Below are 14,178 nucleotides of genomic sequence, written 5' to 3'. Positions count from 1 at the left end.
CTTGGACAAATAAAATAATGTTAATAACCTTGAAACGTAAATTTGTTCTCCACAACATTTGCTAATGAAAATAAAGCCCATCTAGATAGGCATCAAACTAAGTTTCAAATAAACTTCCTTAGATTTAGCATTTTATTTATTAAATTTCCACCTAAAACTAAATCCGCGCCAAATCCGCGCGAAACCCTAAAATCGCTATGTAAATCCGCGCCAAATCCGCGAAATCCGCGAAAATCGCGAAATCCGCGTAGTCGTAACAACCCTGTTTAAGTGATTCCCCAAAAACGGTTAATTCTAAATTCTGGTCGAATTTTGTTCAGGATTCACTCTACCGGTAGATTTTTTCATAATTCTATGCTACTAGATCTAGACCATCTTTGATTATTTTCGATGTCTCCTCTTCCAGTAGCATTTCGTGTAAAGGCGTAGGATCCGGAGATGACGAGTTCGATTCTCGGTTTTCGGATGTTTTTGGGTTGGAAACATTCTCGACACACTGGACGTAGTGTATCCATTGTACTTGCCACACAATATACATACTCATGCATAGAGTCCTATAAGAAGAGTACCGCCATGTGCTACGTTTGACAGGTCTCCTGCTCGTTTGGAACGCGCATTTGTATAAAACTGACAGACGATTCTGTTCCAATTCTGACCCTTGACGACACTGTTATTATAGTCACTGTACTCATGCAATAACGGGCATAGAAAAGCCTTCAATGAATAACTGAGGAAATGCTGATAGAACACTGAGTTGAAAAGCAGGCCAAGTTCCAGTTGGAATGTAGAGCCATTAAAAACGACGAATGAGATTTTTAATCTAGTAAGTGCCCATTTCGATCCCTCCCAATCTCGATGTAGAGAGTCACCGGTAATTCATGTCGTTTCACTGAATAGTACGCAGCTATGAAATCATTAACCATATGGTGTTTTTACAAGTTTTATCCACGGATTTTTTTGATAATTTGGCTCAGGGTAAACATTTATCCGTCGATCGGCCCTCACGAAAACCGGCTTGGTACTAACCAACGAATGACTCTTGCTTCAAACAGTTTCAATCTGTTGAACAGAATTTCAGACATGGTTTTGTACGCCGAATTAAGGAGAGCTTCTTCCCGGTTGTTGTTGGCTTGCTATTTTTCAACTCCTTGATGGCCTTCTATAACCTCATCTCTCCACTATAGGCGACTTCACCCACACCCCATTATCTGTAATGCAGCGTTCGCATGGTCAAGCAGTTTGACCAACATTCAATTTATTCGACTAACAATATCACACGAACGACCGACGCGTGAACTTGAACACCAACCATCAACAATATATGGGGGTTTGTGCGACTTCACTACAAACGCTCAAACCTGTACGGCGAACTTTGACTCCGCCCCCGACAGGTCAAACCAAAATCAAACCGTTTTGATTGTTTTCCAACAACTATCAAATGATTGTTCGAACGACTTCACAGACGATCAAACAAAGCAGCAACCGAGACCTTTTTTGCAGGAACGGTGCCAATATTGATCCAACGTGTTTGAGCGTGTGTACGCTACATAACGTTTTTTTCTGTTCACATCCTCCGTTTAAAACAATCTTGGAGTTTTCCTCTTGCCTAACAGCCACTTTAATTTTATCTGTCCGCATATTGGGTTTTTGATCATTGATGCTGTTTTATACCACACCACACTCATATCGTTCTGCTCCATACTCACTTGCGCCTATCTTCGTTTTGCTCCTTTTGTCTGAGGTTAGTTCGTTTTTTTCTGCTGCTCTTGCTTCCTTGTACGGTTTAGGAACAAGTAAGGTGGAAAGGTCAAAGGGACGGAAAATCTAAATAGAAGGTCAAAATAAGGCCAAAAGGGACTTCATCCATCTCCATCCTTCCATCTTTCCTTCTTTTGTCCTTTCTCTTTCTTTACATTTCTTACTTTTTCCTTGTTCCTTCTTCTTTTCTTTTTCTGCCTTATTATTTCATCTTTCTTTTATCTTTCTTCTTCTTTATCCCTTCTTTGTTATTCCTTGTTCTTTCTTCCTTTTTTCTTGCTCTTATCTATTTCTTTCTTCTTCCTTCTTTCATCAACCTTCTTTCTTCTTCCTCCATTCTTTTATCTTCTTCTATCTTTCTTCTGTCTTCTACCTTCTTCTTTCTTCCTTTTCAACCTTTTGCCTCTTTCGTCCTCACAACCTTCTGTCCCTTTCAAAGTTTTGTCTTTTCGACCTTTTGTCATTTCGACTTTTTGCCATTGAATCCCTTGTACCAAAGGAATATGAAAGGAAAATCTAACTGGATCACCGGCCCTGCCAGCGATCCAGTAAGACTCAATATTTGGTGATTCTTCGGCGTTTCACAACAAGACGCTCTGGTTGTCGCAATGCTCTCTTTAACAAGACAACGATAATTTGAACCAAGTTTTTGTATTGAGGTGGATCCAAACGATCGGGTTACTTGCAGGTAAGTGTTTGGCCATTACCATATTCATCGAAAATTTGTCATGAGAAAGTGCTTTTTAGTGGAATGTCTTCACTTGTCATAAGACGAGTTTGTACAAACCCATTGAATTCCACCACTTAATTGTATCTTGACAGATACGTATTTCGACCACAACAATAAGGCCGTCTTCAGTATCTCGTAATTGACTCGACTTAGTCGACTTAGTCGAGTCTTTCCTGGGCACTTCCCTGGGCATAAAAGTATCATCGTGTTAGCCTCATGATATACGAATGCAAAAATGGTAACCTGGCTTAGAAACATCGCAGTTAACAACTGTGGAAGTGCTTAATGAACACTAAGCTGCGAGGCGGCTCTGTCCCAGTGTGGGGATGTAATGTCAATAAGAAGAAGAAGAACACATTATCCTGAACCGCAAAAAATGTAAATACAAGATTTTGCAAATAAACTTTCCCTCTTGTATTTTTTTGTTTTGGGGAGATTAGCGAAGAAGTCTAAGATTTTCATAAAACTAAAATAAAATCTGGGTCAACTTAAAAAACAATTCATCACAGAAATCTAAAAAAAAGTTTTCCACAATTTTTCACAGTGAGGAAAATTCATAAGTGGGTTGGCAACCCACCGTAGTATATGACAATCGAAAGCGGAGCGAGATTGTTATCAGTTTGAGAACTCCTGTTGCAATGTTTTTATGGAATTTTTGACAAATGGTTGAATGGACAAAAGGTCAAAATTACGAAATTTGTTAAAATTAAAAATTCAAAATTTCGAGAATAATATAAACGAAACTATAATTTGATTCCACTATCGGGGATGACAATGGACCAAATAGAGGTGACAAAGATTCAGGTTTTCAATAACTTGGAATCTTTTTTAAATGGATTCAATGTATATAAGGACATGAAAGCGACAAGACGCGCGGCTGCAAAGCAAGGCCATGCTGAGGGTGGCTGGGTTTGATTCTCGGTGCCGGTCTAGTCAATTTTCGAATTGGAAATTGTCTCGACTTCCCTGGGCATAAACTACCATCGTGTTGGCGCGACTGTAATAAAGCGATCTTTTTGAACAATTTAGTTATCCGATTGTTAATAAAAAACCGTATAACAAGCTACGTTAAATCGAGGTTGTTTTATAACGAGGTTGACCTGTATAATACATTGGATAACATAAATAAATATATTCAACATAAGCAAAAAAATATTTATGTAATTCTTATGATGGAATAACCTTTAATTTATCGACATAATTTGATATTCATAGACAAAAACCCGTCCTGTGCCTAAACTGTTTTTAGCATTAATTTCAAACAACATCATCCTCCTGTTCGGTCCAAAAACAATTTGGAATCGTTCCACATCGGATAGGGTGATTTAGTATGTCTCACTATCTCAAACGGCGCGACAGTAGCATTCGAATGAACTGTGTCCTACATGATTTGAAATGCAAATCCAACGCTGAGATATAACTAATAGCAGAAGCTCCCAGCCGGCCAAGACATTCAAAACAACTTGGGCTTTTCTTGCAAAAACATGAGTTGAATGTCAAACCACTATACTTCTCGCCCGTAGCATGCTAATTCCGTCCATTCGTTAGCTGCCATGTCCTATGTGGTGTCAAGTTCAAAACTGGTTCGCAAAATTCCTGCCCGATGGAGGGAACTGTTGCATACCAAACCACAAGAAGCTACGCTTTCGATGTCACTTTCTTGGGTAGGTACAAGGCGGGCTTTAATCGAAAACAACAAAACCCTCGAAATAAAGAAAGCGAAATCGATAACAGCACGCGCAATCCAAATAGATAAGAATGTGCGACGGCATTTTCGGGTAATCCGTGTCGGCCAACACCAGCCAGCGGACGATTAGCCGGTCGCTTCGAACGCACCAAAGCTAAAGAAGTGTAGGTGGTAGTTGATAAGCGATCTCTTGAGTGCCTCGAGGAGGACGAACACGAAGGAAAAACAGTCAGGGTAACTGAACTGCGCTATGTGCAATGCACAGAGGGACAAAGTTTGGAAAAAACATTTTTTTTTTTAAGTTAAAACTTTAAACCCAAAACGACGTTGTATAATATAATTATTATTTTTAAATCCGTCCCACTGTATGGGGTCGCCTGTGCAATGTTCATTGAATCACACACGGGTCTTTCTCGCGCCCGTTTCTGCTATTAAGTCCATCTAAGGACCTTTACAACGGCGACGTCGACAATGACAACAACGATTCAATGCGCTCTGGTCATATACACGTTGTCGTCGCCGCCGTCGTCGTCGTAAGCACACGTTCCGATGTCTTATTTTGTCATCCATTCGGACGTAAGATTTATGCCAGCTGTCCACTCGTGTCCATATTGAGAGAGTGTTTTTCTCCTTTTTCTGCGTAAGGCAGCAAACGCTTTCCATGGGGCGGACAATCAAGATCGTAAATTTCTCGGATCGTCATAAGAAAGGTTGCAAGGGGAGACATTGAACTCAGCTGATATGGAGGTTACACGTTCGATGTGACTTTTAGTGGGCCCCAGTCGCGTAACCTTCCGATAATCGCCTGAAGATGTCGATCGGCGATGAAGATATGATGATGATGAGAATTCAAGAAACTATTCCCACATGAGGCAGGGTGCAACCAACCAATTACAAATTCCACTCGTTGCAATGTTATTGCGTGCGTTTGTATTTGGACTTCATTTCGACTGGTTTTCGGAGTCTGAAATGGCTCACTCAAAGGCGGGTATATGGTGTCGAACCAGATGTGCAATCGATTGGAACATGATCGAAACCACCACCGGTCTTGGTCCTCCCGTGCAGACGGTGTTTGTATTGCGGGGGCGAGAGACTCGAGTTTGCTCCGGTATAGGTAATAAATTTTGCTGATCCAATAAAGTGTGCCTTCGGGGGCTGCAGCTTCTGCCAGTCGCCGTTGTTGAAAATTCTACTCAAAGTGCTAGTATTATTCGACCTCATATGCTATATTACATTTTGGGCTTTAAAATTAGCTAAATATGTAGCAGCGGTTCTGGATTAAAAATCTATTGCGGATTTCCTCCTAATTAATGGCATTATTTTTGCCAATTGTAACACAACTTGGAACATTTTACAGTATACGATGAATATTATCAAACTTCGAACACAATTATCAAACAATCGAACTTTTTCTTCTTCTTCTTCTTCTTTTTCTTCTTCTTATTGGCGTTATATCCCCACACTGGGACAGAGCCGCCTCGCAGCTTAGTGTTCAATTTAGACTGGCCCAGGAAACAAAAAGTTGTCTAATTCCACGGGGCACCCCCCAGGATTGTGTCTTTGGGTGAGAAAATCAATCTCTGAAAATTTTAGCTCAATCGCTTTTTGCATAAGCTGGCGCATTTGATTTGAAGTTTGTATGGGGATTTCATCCAAAATATATAGGAAAATACACCTCCGTCACTCATTCGATCTGGAAATTGGTTCTGATTGCTCGATTGACCTCAGAATTTCAAAAACGGCAGTTGGTATGCAACAGAACAATTTCACAGAACATTGTATGATGATTAAATGAACTTTTATATAGGTTTCGGTTGATGCAATTCGATCAGTAAATCCAAAAATACACATTTCAGCTCCTAATAAATCAGCCGAATATTTGATTTGTACGCATCAAAGTAAGCTTGATATGAACAACAACGGAGAGCCATCAAAATATCAATCAAAGCAATCGTGGTACATCGCCAGCAGTCAAAGACATGTTGTAGTCAACCATCACGTACTGGAGTGACAGTTTATCAACAGACTTCCGCTTGCCTAGCTGCATGATAATCTCCACAATTCCCATCAGCGAGAACGATTCTCATCAGAATCCGAGAAGAATTCACATTGGAATCTCTGAAGAATTCCTTTCAGAATCATCGAAGTATTCCAACCGGAATCCAGAAGAATTCACACTGGATTCCTTTTGGTGTCGCTGAGGGATACCCTTGGGAATCTGTGGGGGATACCCTTCATAATCAATGGAGGATTTGCTTCAGAATCTCGCGTTGATTTTCTTCGGAATTCCTGCGGAGTCGTTCAAAGATTTGTTTTGGAATCATTCGGAGATTTGTTTCGGAATTCCTTGAAGTTTTTTTTTTTCAGAATACTTCGACGGTTTGCTTCGGAGTTCGGAATCCCTTGAATATTTATTTCGGAGTTATTCGACGTTCGGAATCCCTCAATGAATTGCTTCGGAATCATTCGACGATTTGTTTCAGAATACATCGATGGTTTGCTTCGGAATTCCTCGAAGATTTAGTTCGGACTCGCTCGACGACTTACTTCAGAATCCCACGACGAGCTGCTTCGGAGTCATCCGACAATTTATTTCGAAATCCTCCGATGATTTGCTTTGGAATCCCTCAACGATTTGCATCAACATCTTTAGAGGATTCCATTTGGAATCACTGGAGGATTCTTTACGAAATCCCTGGAGGATTGATTCGGAGTCCCTCGACGATTTGCTTCGGGATACTTTGACGGATTGCTTCGGCATACTTCGACGATTTGCTTCTACATCCCTGGATCATTGCTTACGAAATTTATAGAACAATCCTCACCTGTCATAAGACGAGTTTGAACAATCCCATTGAATTCCACCACTTAATTGTATCCTGACAGATACGTATTTCGACCTCAACAGTAAGGCCGTCTTCAGTGTCTTGTACTTGACTCGACTCGACGAAAGTCGAGTCAAGTACAAGACACTGAAGACGGCCTTACTGTTGAGGTCGAAATACGTATCTGTCAGGATACAATTAAGTGGTGGAATTCAATGGGATTGTTCAAACTCGTCTTATGACAGGTGAAAACATTCCACTAAAAAGCTCAAAATAATTTTCTTATCAGAACAATCCTGTTGGAACTCCTGGAACATTCCCTTCGGAGTTCCTGGAATATTCCCGTCGGGATTCCTAGAGGATTCCGTTCGGAATCTCTCTCTAGAAGTTTCTCATTGGAATCCATGAAATATTCCCGTAGGGTTCACTGGAACGTCCCCGTCGACATCCCGGGAGGATATGAATGAAGTCCCTGGAACATTACCTTCGTACTCCCTGGATTATTTCTGTTGGAATCCCTGGTGGACTGCCTTCAGAATCCCGTATTCCCGTCGAAATTTCTGGAGATTCCCGTCGGAACTTTGGAATATTCCCTTCGAAATCACTAAAGGGTTCTCATCGGAATCCTTGGAGAATTCCTGTCGGAATACCTGGATGAATGTTGCAGTATTTTTTTTTCATTTGAGGTAGATATAATATTTATAGAAATATGTACGCAACTATGTTCACTGCCTCGGTGGGAACCAAACGGCGATCCATCACATATTGTCCTTTGAGTGTGCGGGACAAAGCTGAACGCTACAAAACTTAGATGCAATAGCCATACGCCAATAATTTGAGTTGTTTTAGCAATCATTGGCAGGTAAACATACGATGATGCTTGTACCGGATGTATCACATTACCACTAAGATAACTTAATGAGGTGGTAAAATGTTTGAGAATTTTTGAAAAGACGCTCAAAATAAAGAAAACAGATGAAGGGGCTTTAGCCCACACTAGGCTTCGGGGCTAGTTACGCCAATGGCTATCACCTTCTATATCCAGGCCTAAACATGTTTCCATATATGCATATCTTCTTCTTCTTATTGGAATTACATCCTCACACTGGTACAGAGCCGCCTCGCCGCTTAGTATTCACTAAGCACTTCCACAGTTATTAACTGCGAGGTTTCTAAGCCAAGTTACCATTTTTGCATTCATATATCATGAGGCTAACACGATGATACTTTTATTCCGATGGACGTCGAGACAATTTCCAATCCGAAAATTGCCTAGACCGGCACCGGGAATCGAACCCAGCCACCCTCAGCATGGTCTTGCTTTGTAGCCGTTTTACCACACGGCTAAGGAGGGCCCCCATCTATGCATATAGAATATCAATAAATAGATGTAGGGGGAAGTGGGGCAAGATGGTCACCCTAAGCGGTAATCTTTGTAGAATAGTGAAACTCCTTCGAATTCTGCTGATTTCTCCATGAAACACCTTTATGATGACCTGCCTTTGACATAAGTATAAATATAAACATTGATTAATGACGTTTGAGTATCTTATGAACTGGTTTTAAAAAAGGTGTTTTTATGATGCCTATATTTATCATATGGGGCGACATGGCACCCCCTCGGGACAAGACAAGCGAGGACCAAAAATTATATTAAAAGTGTGCTGAATTTATTCAGAACGAGTGACACATTCCTTGCACTTCTAGAGATTATATTCAAATGATGTTTCGCATGAAAATGTCGTATTCCATCTTGATTTGTTGACCTCTGGCGCTACGACAATATCTGAATTTGCCTAAAGCTTATTTTTACAATTAAAACCATATCCGTTGTTTAATAATCATCTTTGATTCAGACAGAAATTATTTTTAAGATTTTTGAAATGCATTAGGGGCCCTCCTTAGCCGTGCGGTAAGATGCGCGGCTACAAAGCAAGACCATGCTGAGGGTGGCTGGGTTCGATTCCCGGTGCCGGTCTAGACAATTTTCGGAATGGAAATTGCCTCGACTTCTCTGGGCATAAAAGTATCATCGTGTTAGCCTCATGATATACAAATGCAAAAATGGTATCTTGGCTTAGAAACCTCACAGTTAATAACTGTGGAAGTGCTTAATGATGAACACTAAGCTGCGGGGCGGCGATGTCCCAGTGTGGGGATGTAATGCCAATGAAGAAGAAGAAGAAGAAATGCATTAAAGGGTTAGGCGACTCTTAAACTTGGAGATGACCTTGTTTCTAATATAGTTGACAATGCTGCTCTGAGTCGACGTATTTCCAAAGATGTGTATCCTATCGATCATAAATACTGTTAATCTCCTCAAATTATTAATGTATGATAGACTATTATAGTTATATAAAAGCCTTTGTAAATATCAATTTGTGCTGAAAAAATAAATAATTTGGCATCAAACCTTAAATTATGTACATAACTACAATTTTTTTTTGTGGTGGTTACAATGGCAGCTGTCCCTTGCTATTAATCTACACTGTACCCCGCCCATATTGGCTTCTATGAGCCTCCCGTTTTTCATCACCCCACAAACGTTCCTAAGCGATGTTGCTCATGTGGTCACTGTTGTGGGCCGTATTGATGAAAACAAGGATTTGTTTAACAGCCCACCCCCATCATTATAAGCACTTAGTATTGTCAAACTACTATCACTAACATCAACATCACTCTTTTCTTCTCTTTTACCTTTAAAAAATATAAGTTTTTCTGAGTAGTGTCAGTGTGTCAATCACCTCAGTCACTTCACTCAGTATAAGAAATGAAATCATTCATCCTATTCACCTACTATCACTACGTAAATCTTGGCACAGTCATCGTAATCACCAACAATATTGCGGTCACTATCACCGTATCGTTCTTTCTTAACTTTCACAACTCTTCAACTTTCCTTCACTATCATAACTATCTATCATAACTATAACATAACTATCATAACCATCCCCAGAAACGGGTCACCGAAAAATCACCAAACGGTCAAAATCAAATTACTAAATCTTCGGAACCATCCTTGGTCAAAATTCCGTACAACATTTCCAAATTCACGTCATTCCTTAATAAGCATATAAGTCTCTGTTTACTATTTTGTTGAACATATATTGCAGTCGTGTGTTTAATGATGAGTTAATTCACTTAATGTAGATCCATGACTGCATACACCATCTATACATCGATTCATCAATTTGTACATTATTTATTTGTACATTATTTATTGCACTTCTCAGTCATCACCCAAAACACTTCAGCATAATTTTCCACTCATTTCCTAAATCAAATTTCATGCTATTGTTCTTGAAGCAGATCCAAATATATTTGAAAACACAATTAATTAATGATAACTAGCTTGATGAGCGTATTACACATTCAGTTCTTCATAGTGTGATTTACAGATTGAACACACTCTTCAGATGATGATATATACACACAGTCACAATAACATACATACATTCTCTCACATATTTTGATGCGGTTAAAGAAGTAGTTCGGAGAATTGTGCCTATCTTTATGTCTTCTACCAATTGCAGTGATGTCTGGTATTACAAGTTTTAATAGTCAAACAGTAAGTTTTCTTCTTATTTTGTCAAGTATTTCGTAAGATGTCATTTGTTTTATCTTGTTTAATTTACCTATCACATTGTCTTTCTTAGTTTTTTTTTGTATTCTACGTAATTTAGTTTAAGTCTATACTCATTGTAGATTATGTTCCTTCATTTTATTTGTTTAATACTAATCTCCCAGGGTCGTTTCTGCATAGATGGAAAACCTAGTTTTAAAGTTTGAAAGAGCATCGCGAAGAGCGAAGATAATGAAATTCGCCCTACCGTATCTAATCGTCTTAAATCCTTACAAGTAAAATAACTATTATTATCTAAGTCGTGGTCAGCTATATGATTCACTTTTCGGTGGCAAAATAAAGCTTCATCACGCCTATTCCCTATCTGTTAATAAAATTTATCGAGAATGAAGCCATTATTAGATTGTTTGAAGACCATAGTTGCCAAGTGTGGTATTTTATATTATGGCTCTTTAATTTGGACATAACAAAATAAAAGAAGCGCCACGCTCCTAGTTTTGAAAAAACTTCTACTCAGTGAATCCTTTTAATGTCAATTTCCTATTAATGTCGATAAAGTAGATTACAATTTCTCTATATATACCTATCTAGCTAGATTTAAGCGTAGCTACGACTCATCATCTTCAGGGAACACATCAGAAAAGTAATGCAAAAAAGAAGGAGATCTCACTTCATTATTACTGAGGAAAGAAGCCCACCTCACTGCATTACTATTCCAGGCTCCAAGACACGATGATGTCCGTTGGATCACATGCACATCCGTAAAATCAGTGCGTCAATGCCAAATTGTGACGCGGCATTGAACAAAAATAGTCAACATGTGATACCACCACGACAGGATATGTCTTTGGTTGCCATAACAGTACTAATGGCGTAAGCCCACCCATCGCGGCAAGATCACATATCCGAGGGGAGGGCTGTACATAACTACAAAATTATAAGAAAATACGAATTTCAACTGAACCTCTTGAAAATCAAAATTTTAAGAACAAGTGAGGTTGTCAAATTGCGTTTTTCAGTTGTATACCCCTTTTACATTAATGTTAACCATCCCTCGTAATAATAATGTGAATAATAATGCTCACTTTAGTCACAATCAACGTTGGCTGTCTTGCCCCATATGGCGATCTTGCCCCACTTTCCCATAGACATGTTTCTTCCATAAAAACACTGCCGGACAGTGTGAGATAAAATGGAAACACACACACACACCCTTGGAAAATCCGGAACATCTCCGGTGGCCGCCAATCTGAGGTTTTGGGTAGTGAATAATTAATTTCATAAGCCCCCGCCTTATTTAACATAAATTTCTACTCTATGGTGGTGTCTTTATAATTATTTCCAGATACAAGGGTCAAAATCAATAGAGATGTATACAATTTAAACAGGTGCCTAATAAAGTTTTATCCAAATCGAATCGCTACGAATCGAGATTTCAATTCTCAAACATGATGAAAATGTATGAAAATCATGCTTGGCTTTATACTTATTTATATACTTATTGAAAGATTGTTTTGCTAAAAAGTCTTGACGCTGAATCACAAACTACAAAATCTATATACATAAAAATGAAATTCTGTCTGTCTGAACCTTATAGACTACGAAACTACTTAACCGATCGGCGTGAAAATTTGTATACAGAGATTTTTTGGGCCGGGGAGGACTCTTAAGATGGTTCGAGACCCCTCCCCCTTTGGAAAGGGGGGCTCCCATACAAATTAAACAGAAATTTCTGCATAAGTCGAAAACTAATCAGAAAATAAATCAATTTTTGGCGATGTGCTAGTAGAGTATAAAAACTCACGATATTTAAAATATGGGTTTAAATCTTTGGTTAGCAATCTTGCATTTCCTATCTACATGGAGCATTATGCATATAATGGTACATAGTATACTACTGCATTAGTAAAAATGAGTAAATGTAAATTGATTTCCTCTACTGTGATTATGTAGTGTCGAACCTACTGACTAACCAACGAATTTCTTACAACAAAACTTAATACTCATTGGGCGATCCCAAATGCAATGAAAGACCTGACCTGAAAACGAAAGCATAAACGAAAACCGCAAAAAGGCACGATCAGCCCCTCTGGATTAAACAGTGCAATTTATAAGTTCCTACTCCATGCGGTTCAGTCATGGGAATTAAAATCCAACTGTACTATAATTTTAGAAATGGCCTAGATATGCATACGATTATCAAAACATTCAAATCATGTCGTTTCCAATTAAGTAATTTGCCAAATTCGTTAAAGAAAAATATAGAACCTCAATACGGCGAAGTTCAATGCAAAAGGAAGCAAACAGCAAAGCAATTTACCTGTTCTGTTAAGAAATCCACCGGTGCTGATGGTGGTGCCGCCTGGTGATGACCGTGCGGTGTTCCGAAGCCCTCGCAGTATTTTTGTTGGACTTGTGTGCGTGTCTTCTCCAAGAATGATCTTCTTCTGTTTGCACTCGTTCTTGTGGCTTCTTGTTCGCTGGTTAATGACCACAAGTTGTATCTATTTAACAATCGAAAAGAGCCCCCAATCTTGTCGTCTAATTAGATTTACTGCTTCGCCGAAGCGCAGAGTCAGGAGACTGCCGACGAAGAAACACCGCACTATTCACGAGATACTGATGACGATGATGGACACTATTACAGAACATTGAACTTCTTCAGCTAAGAAGCTGTTATTTTTTTAAACACTACCGCAACCACTTTCGGTCGGATGCGGATTCTGAAATGGCTTTGATAAACTTTCCCTTCACATGAAAAATGCTTACATAAACCGTAATTATTTTGTTTTACACTTGGCTCTTCTTTTAGCGGTCACAGACAATGACAAAACCGACAAGCAATGTGCAAATTTTACAACACCTGAGTACGACCTGTACCGTAGGAACGGGAAACTTATTCGGCTTTCAACTTCTTAAAAAAGAACTTCTGCTGACTGGCACTTTGTTTCGCAGCAAGTTTGCGATAAAATCTTACTCCATTATCTTTTGCTTCCGAAAAACCACCATTAGATCACGAATAATGCGAATTTATATTTATTTTATTTCTTCTTGTTCTCGTACCAATCGAAATAAATCAGAATTAAATCTACGTTTTTCTTGGCAATTTTCCTTTTCCTCTCGGAAAAGTTTCTTTAGATGATTGATTTTTTTTCCTTTAACAATGTCGACGTCTTCCTCTTTATTGATATGATTTTCCTGTCACAAACATAGCTCCAGAAGTACACCAGCGCAAGTCCACCCCGTTTCCGCACACTTTCGTGGCCGCGATGGGTAAAACAATGGTAGCCCTTCGAGAACCAGATGTTCGGGGAACAATTTTTCACAGAAACCTTCACTAAACTTTAGATCCCCACAAGCTCCCACGACTAGGAACACAAAATTCCGATACTGCCTCCGATGTTGGCTGAAGGTTTCTTCTTCTAGCTTATCTAGACACAAGAGACCACTTTTATTTCTTCTCTTCTCCAACACGTCGCTCCTTCGGAAGCAGCAGACGGGCCACTATGGTCACGCAGGACGGTGCTTCACTACTTAGAGCAGGTGAGTAACAGACATCAAGAAAAACACACACAGCGCAAACGATTAACAGAAG

General features: G+C 39.4%; 1 protein-coding gene across 1 annotated transcript in view; it reads right to left on the bottom strand.

Annotated features, from left to right (window-relative positions):
- Positions 1 to 14,174, bottom strand: part of LOC134213413 (uncharacterized) — a 391,718-nt gene extending 377,544 nt beyond the window's left edge. Inside the window, exon 1 of the mRNA XM_062692452.1 lies at positions 12,904 to 14,174. The gene's annotated coding sequence lies outside the window, so the exon portion shown is untranslated. The remainder of the gene's footprint in view (positions 1 to 12,903) is intronic.
- Between the last annotated feature and the right edge of the window lie 4 nt (positions 14,175 to 14,178).

Source organism: Armigeres subalbatus, chromosome 2 (genome assembly GCF_024139115.2).
Source record: "Armigeres subalbatus isolate Guangzhou_Male chromosome 2, GZ_Asu_2, whole genome shotgun sequence".
NCBI lineage: Eukaryota > Metazoa > Arthropoda > Insecta > Diptera > Culicidae > Armigeres > Armigeres subalbatus.
Note: the sequence above shows the minus strand (reverse complement) of the source record. Positions and strands in the feature narration are given on the sequence as shown.